Here is a 7388-nt window from a genome sequence, read left to right on the forward strand (position 1 = left end):
AGGTGAAATATGGAGGTCCCTTCCCACACTTAGGGTGGGCAAAGGAAGGAAGTAAAAAATATGATTCCTGGGTGCCCTCACTGCATGGGACACTGAGTGCTTAGGTATAGGGGAAGAGTACATTCAGGGCCATTCCTCAGACCCACAATCTAGTCTCACACACATGAAACCAGAGCAAGCAAACAAAAAACAATGTAGAATATCGTTCCAAACAGAGGTAAGAAAATGACCACAGAATTTGGTTTCCTCAGACTAGTAGACCATCAGGAATAGAAATCAATTATAAGCATAGGCTTTAAATGCTACCAAACCTAGGCACGTTTCTCTCTAGGGATCTTCACCTGGCTAGCATCCTTCAAAGATCCTGCCAGGTCAATAGAAATAGGTCCTTAGCCAAGTGATTGCTTGTGTAAAGTCGTTCAAAATCCAACATGATAGAAGAAAGTTGGAAAGCAGTTCAACCAGCGGCATCTTCGTGAAATTAAACATAAATTATTTCACGTGAAACAAAGTTGGTTGAAAACAGTAAAAGTGAGTAGTGTAAGGATGGATGTGTGGAGACAAAGCTAAATCAGAAGAAAACACTTTTGGAGCTGTGAAGTTTCCTGGGAGAAGCTTCCAGGTCTCACATGATGGATCTGGATGAGCCTTCTGACAGAGGAAGGCTGTCAGACAGACAAGCTCCCTTTCAAATACTGGGACTCCTCAAGTTACCAGGAAGCAAAGCTAGACTAGGTGCAGGACTAGCTGAGGAAAGGTATGAAAGTGAAGCAAAGAGAAGCTCCCCCCACCCTCACCCCCACCACCCCAGTGTGCTAGATACCACTTGATGGAGAATTGTCACTCTTGTTTATGGTGTGCCTGCCTCTCATAGGATGGGATTGTGCTACATTCATCTTTATGTTCTATGCATGATGCAGGTTCCTTGACTAAGTGTAAGGATTGCGTTTATCCTCTCATCTTCCTTCACCCAATCTTAGAGCTTAGAATGGTACTTGAGTGTCTCATCTCTAGTATCAAACCAAATGATGCTTGCCTTTGGTTTTTGGAAAAAAGACTGCAGCGAACTGTTAAACTGACTTAAATTTAGCAGCATTGGGCAAGAATAGCAATGTTCTAATCCTGTCTCCTCCTACGGAATGTGAGTTGTGGTCAGGCTAATATGTTTTTGCCTCCTGTGATTTAGATCAAATTTCACAGGCTAGACAGGGCGTTGGGAGCCAGGCAGCAGCAGCAGCCACTCTCCCTGGTAAACAGTGTCACACCTTCCTTGGATGGCTCAGGGCACCATGTGTGCCCTGGCGTTAGGACACAGCACCAGGGCCTCTCTGTTTCCTCTGCCTTGTTTCTCTGCCCAGTGTTCATGTGGAGTTTGGCTTCCTATTCTTAGAACTGGGCAAGGCAACACTGTGCAGGTGTGACGGATGCACACATGAGTGCCTCCAAGAGGCTGCTCCAGAAAAACACACCCAGGAGTAGGTTTGACTCAAGAGTTTTAGACTTCACTTTCAATAAGAAAACAAGGCCACTGGCTCTGAAATGTCCACTGGAGGAGGCTGAATTGGCCTAGGAGGGAACCAGGACTTTGGGCAGTTTTATCTCTACAAGTTGACCAGAGATGTTAGACTAGCAGCGTGTCTATATGCAGAAAGGAGCAGGAAAAGCTGACTTCCTTTAGGGGGCATTGTGGAGACACCTGCTCAGCTACCAGCTTGATTTCCCACATGAGCTCAATGTCATCGCATAGAAACAGTAGTTCTGTTGCACACACATGTCATGGAGTCAAAATCCAATCAGGAGTAAAAGGATATTGTTTTTTACCTTCAAAGTTATAAACTAATGTTTTACTCCTCCCTAGGGCTTTCCTCAAGCTTCTACTGATATTTTCTATTTTGCTATCTATTATCTAAATAAATACTATCTATTTAAAGCTACGACTATACAATCAACCACTTTCTAGAAACAGGAATTAGGACACATACCTAATATCCTAGTTGGGGTATCTATTGTGATAAGTACCATGATTAAAAGCAGCTCAGGAAAGAAAGGGTTCACTTCATCTCACAGCTTCTAGTTTATCCTGAAGGGAAGTCAGGGCAGGAAGTTGGGACAGGAAGGAACCAGGAGGCAGGAACTAAAGCATAAGCCATTAGAGGATGCTGCTTACTGGCTTGCCCACCATGACTCACTCTGCTTGTTTTCTTAAACACCTTTGGACCACCTGCTCAAAGATGGCACTGTCAATAGTGGGCTGGACACATTCCCATCAATCATCAATCAAGAAAATGCCCCACAGGCCAATCTGATGAGGGCATTTTCTCAGCTGAGTTTCTCTCTTCACAGATGATCCAAGTAGGTCAATAATAACAACAAAACCAAAAATACCTGACCAATGCACCTAGGAAAGAGGGTTTTAAGAAAAGGCAAGGGATTGAACATGAACAATTTAAGGAGGAAACAAATTTAACTAACACATATCAATCTTAGGATTACAAATCATGTGGAACAAGGCCACACAATCAGTTTAGAGCTCTCTGAATTTCCTGAAGGTGTATCTTAATCCATGCTGGGAACGATGGCGTCTATCTTATATTAAGAACCTGTCAAAATGTAGATCAAAGAGGAAAATAAGAAAAACCACTGTAATCAACCCCCTGAAATCTAGTTAGTTAGCCCTACCATCTACCAAGACTGAGGTTCTTTGCCTGGACGTGTTAGCCAGTAAACTTGGGCCCCAGGGATCCCTGCACCATGACTCACTGGCCTGCAGTAGACAGACTGGCCCTTTTGTGGTTGCCAGCCTTCAGCCTGGCAGCTCCTGGCCTCTCTTTCCTCCCAGAAGAGGACTCAGGATGCAGGACTCAGGACTCAGGACTCAGAACTCAGGACTCAGAACTCAGGACTCAGGACTCAGGACTCAGGACTCAGGACCCAGGACTCAGGACTCAGGACTCAGATGAGGCACTATTTCTTTAACATTACTGTTAAAATTAAGCAAAGGCATTAAAACATTTAATGTAACAACTAAGCAATTTGGAGGAACATATGACAGAAAGACATGAGCACAGGAAAATGGCCGAATGCATATTGCAAAACTTTCTCAATAAGACCTTAATGGTATTTGGGACATTCATGGAAACCCTTGTTCTGATTGGTTTAAATGGGATATATTTTCAGTAGTTTTAGAAATTGGTGAACAAGAAAATAAAATCAACTCAAATCATTGGAATTTATACAATACCTTTGTTAAAGCTAAAGGGAAATGAGCTTTTTGGAATACTGCATCAGAGTTGGGGAGGTTTCCATTTGATTTTATTACTTTATAAGACATTGTACTTCTTACTAGAAGCGCCTGGCCAGATTCTCCTTTGAGGATAGACAGATGCTGTAAGCAGCCAGTCTGTACAATGTGCCACACTGAAGCACATGGAGTGGTATCTCTTCCCCAAAAACTCATCAGGGAGACAGACGTGCACAGAAATGGAAGAAAGTCACTTCAACACCAACAAGGCCAGGGCAGGAGTGGGAAAGGAGACTGCTGAGCCTTGCATCTGAAACCATTTGCAGAATGCTTGGCTTTCCTAATGACCACTTCACTAAATTTACTTCCTGCTGTGGAAGAGAATATTTGTTTAACTATGTAAAGATGTGTAGCTTTTGTTTGTGTGGCAGAATAAGTTTTTAACTCTGTAAACTTGTGTTGCATTTGTTTATAATGCATTTGTTTAACTATGTAAAGATATGTTGCTGTTTTATCTTGCCTGCCTAAGGCACTTGATTAGTCTAATAAAAAGCTGAATGGCCAATAGCTAGGCAGAGGAGGGATAGTCAGGGCTGGTGGGCAGAGGGAAAAGGGGAGCCAATGAGCCAGCCAACTGGGGGCCAGGCAGATAGACACAGAAGAAGCAGGAAAGCAGGATGGGTAGTACATAAATGAGGTAAGTGAGCCTTGGGGCAGAACAAAGATGAATAGAAATTGGTTAATCTAAGTTTAAAAAAAAAAGCTAGCCAGAAACAAGCCTAAGCTAGGGCTGAGCATATATAGTTGGTAATGTCTCCGTGTCATGATTTGGGGGCTGGTGGTTCAAGAAAGACTGCAATGACTTCCTTTTAAACTTTATAAGTTAGATATTTTATCTTCCTAGCTTCCATTTTAGGAATGTTTTATTTGTCTTTGCCCTAGATCCGTGTTAGCAATGGATATGGAGGGATGGAGAAGAGGGATAAAATTGAGGGCATATGAAGACTTTCATGAATGTAAGTCTTGAAACAGCTAATTGTTACAAAGATCTTCATTAAGTTGTCTGTATTTTAAAGATGATAGATTCATAAAGACTTTCATGTTTTTGTATATAGTTTTTTAAAATATACTTTTACTAACTTGGAATATAGGTTTACCTATAAGTGCAGACATGTGGGTCAAGTGAAGTCAGTCATAGTTGTCTGGGAAGAGTTGGTAGTTGATGACCTGAACGACAGTGACAAATCCATTTTCTCTATCTATAGACTGATGGTCAGCAAGTGCACATAAAGAAGATGAGTTATGGATAGTGGGCAGCCACAGGGAGAATGAATTGGAGAGGCTGGTTCTGGTTGTCAGTGTTGATCTTCAACTGGAAAACAGTAGGACATCAGAGACCATAGCCTACTTTCAAGCTCACAAACCACTTCCCCACAGTTTCATGATTCTAATAAAGACACGAGTCTTCTATCTGGTTTGCACACACACACACACACACACACACACACACACACACACACACGCACCAGTAGCTGGAGTTGCAATGCAAGCATCTCCTATCTCAGTTCACAGATAGTGACACACAGATGACCCATGCAATTTCACACACAGAGCTGTATTATGGAAGAGACAATCTGAACTAAGGAACATGGGTTATCTTTTACAATGGACTGGGGTGATATTTTGTATATGCTCTAACAAATAAAGCTTATCTGAAGATCAGAGGGCAAAGCCAGGCATTTGTTAGCCACAGAGGCCCGGCAATGGTGGCACACACCTTTAATCCCAGCACTTGGGATCTCATGCTTTTGCTCCCAATACTTGGGAGGCATGCATGCTTTGAATCCCAGCACGATGGAGGTTGAGACAGGAAGTGATATGGCTGGTCAGAGAAAAGATATAAGGCAGGAGGTGCTGTGGGATGATCTGTATGTCAAATCTGTTACTCTGATTGGTCAATAAATAAAACACTGATTGGCCAGTGGCCAGGCAGGAAGTATAGGCAGGACTAACAGAGAGGAGAATTAAGGGAACAGGAAGCGAAAGGGAGTCACTGCCAGCCACTGCCATGACAAGCAGCATGTGAAGATGCCGGTAAGCCATGAGCCACGTTGCAAGGTATAGATTTATAGAAATGAATTAATTTAAGCTATAAGAAGAGTTAGCAAGAAGACTGCCACAGCCATAGAGTTTGTAAGCAATATAAGTCTCTGTGTTTACTTGGTTGGGTCTGAGCAGCTGTGGGACTGGCAGGTGACAGAGATTTGTCCTGACTGTGGGCCAGGCAGGAAAACTCAAGCTACAAGGAGGTGAGAGGAGCTCAGTCTTTTTCAGCAGAGAAGCTGGTAAGGTGAGAGGTGGCTGTGACTTGTTCCTTGGTCTCTCTGATCTTTCAACATTTACTCTGATATCTGGCTCTGGGTTTTTATTAAGACCAATTAGGATTCATGCTACAATGGACAGTAAACCTGCTTTCTATTTACTGGAGTAAGACACCAGCTAGTTATGATATAACCTTTTTGAAAAGTCTGTCATTGTCTCTGCTCGGAAAATGTTCAGAAACCTGACAGAACCTGATCGAACAACATGTCCTTCATTGCTCCCAGTTGTCTTCAGGCTGTGCAGTCAGAAAACCAGGAAATTACTGATGGAGTTGGCTAAGATCTGCTGCCCTCACCTCCTTTGGACCTCCCTTCCTTCTTAGGAGCTTCCACATAGAAGATCTTACTGTAAGTCAGCTGCTAACTAATGCAGTCAGAATATCACCTGCCACAACCATTTCATGGCAACACCTTGAAAAATGTATGTCCGTTTAATGTGATTTCTACAGAACCACAAAGCTGTTAAGAAAGAACTGAAGGAAATGCTGAATGGTGGCCTGTGAGACAGCATGAGAGATCAAGGGGACAGGTGAGGATAGCGAGAGCTGCTGGCCATCACCTCAGCCACAGTGTATCTGGGACTTGCTTTACAGCCACAGTGTGCACATTCCCAGGTACATCCCATCCATCAAGGAAAGAAGCTCTTCTTCTGTTAATGGTCACTGCAGTATTTATTGGCTTTTAGGTCCAGGTCCAGAGTCCAAATGCTCAGCTATGTCTGACATGGAGGGAATGTGCAATAACTACAACGTTAGTCAGGGAAGTAATCCTCTAGGAGAAAGTTCCCCACAGAGAGGGTGCTCAGCTCATAGATGTCACAATCTTGGTTGTCAAGTCGGCTGGGTCTGAAATCAACTAAAAGGCCAACTACTAGAAACAATCGGGGCCAATTTTTAGATCAAGTTACTTGAAATGGGAAAACCCACCACAAATATGGGTGGCACTTTCCAGTGGCAGCCTAGATAAAAGGGGGTTCAAGAAAAAAACTTGGCTTTTCACCTGCCTACCTTCACGTCTCATGGAAAGTTCATTTGCCTGCTGCTGTTATTGCCATCCACCATGGATATCAGAACCAAGCTTCCCCAGGCTTCCTACATGGACCGAAGACATGTGACTCTCCAGGAATCACAGGGCCTTCAGTACCAGCATAGGATTGCTGAGGCACCTCACCTTACAGACTGAGAAGCTACCATATTCTCAGTCTCTTTACAGTGAAGACAGCCATTATCCGACTACCCAGACCCAGACTATATCATGTAAGCCAATCTAATAAATCTCCCATTAATCTATATTCATTCTGTTTCTCTAAAGAACTCTGAATAAATCTACCCAAACAACTCACAAACAATCATAACCATTAATTTAAAGCACCATTTATTTGAACCATCACATAAAGGGAAAATTCAGTCAAAATATGATTTCCTTGTAGAGAAGGTTTTCACTATCCAATGGGCTTCTTGAACAACAACCAGGAGTCTATTTTTCTCATCTGTGCATAGATTGTGTGTTTGTTATCCTTGTGGGAGGAGATGGGGGAGTTGGGAGGGTGTTTGTCCTCTCTCTGGACACAGCTGCTTTCTCCATTAGCGGTTGGTGGCAAGTCTCCTTCCCTGTACAGGGGAAGCACTAGCAGCCAGAATGTGAAGTCCATACTTAGTCTGAGAAAATAAACCCTATCCAAGGACAGATGTGAGCTGACTCTAGTCCCTCACAGCCCAGACGACATCTCCATGGCCTGTGCTTGCCTCTGTGTTTAAAGCTATAGA

At 43.2% G+C, this 7388-nt stretch overlaps 1 long non-coding RNA gene across 1 annotated transcript; it reads left to right on the top strand.

The window, feature by feature from the left end:
• The first annotated feature begins 4181 nt into the window (after positions 1-4181).
• Positions 4182-6988, top strand: LOC121828783 (uncharacterized). The gene is made up of 3 exons (XR_013050346.1): positions 4182-4257; positions 5848-5970; positions 6072-6988. It is a non-coding gene; the product is annotated as an uncharacterized LOC121828783 (long non-coding RNA).
• The last annotated feature ends 400 nt before the right edge of the window (positions 6989-7388 follow it).

The sequence above is a fragment of the Peromyscus maniculatus genome, chromosome 4 (assembly GCF_049852395.1).
Source record: "Peromyscus maniculatus bairdii isolate BWxNUB_F1_BW_parent chromosome 4, HU_Pman_BW_mat_3.1, whole genome shotgun sequence".
Classification (NCBI taxonomy): Eukaryota; Metazoa; Chordata; class Mammalia; order Rodentia; family Cricetidae; genus Peromyscus; species Peromyscus maniculatus.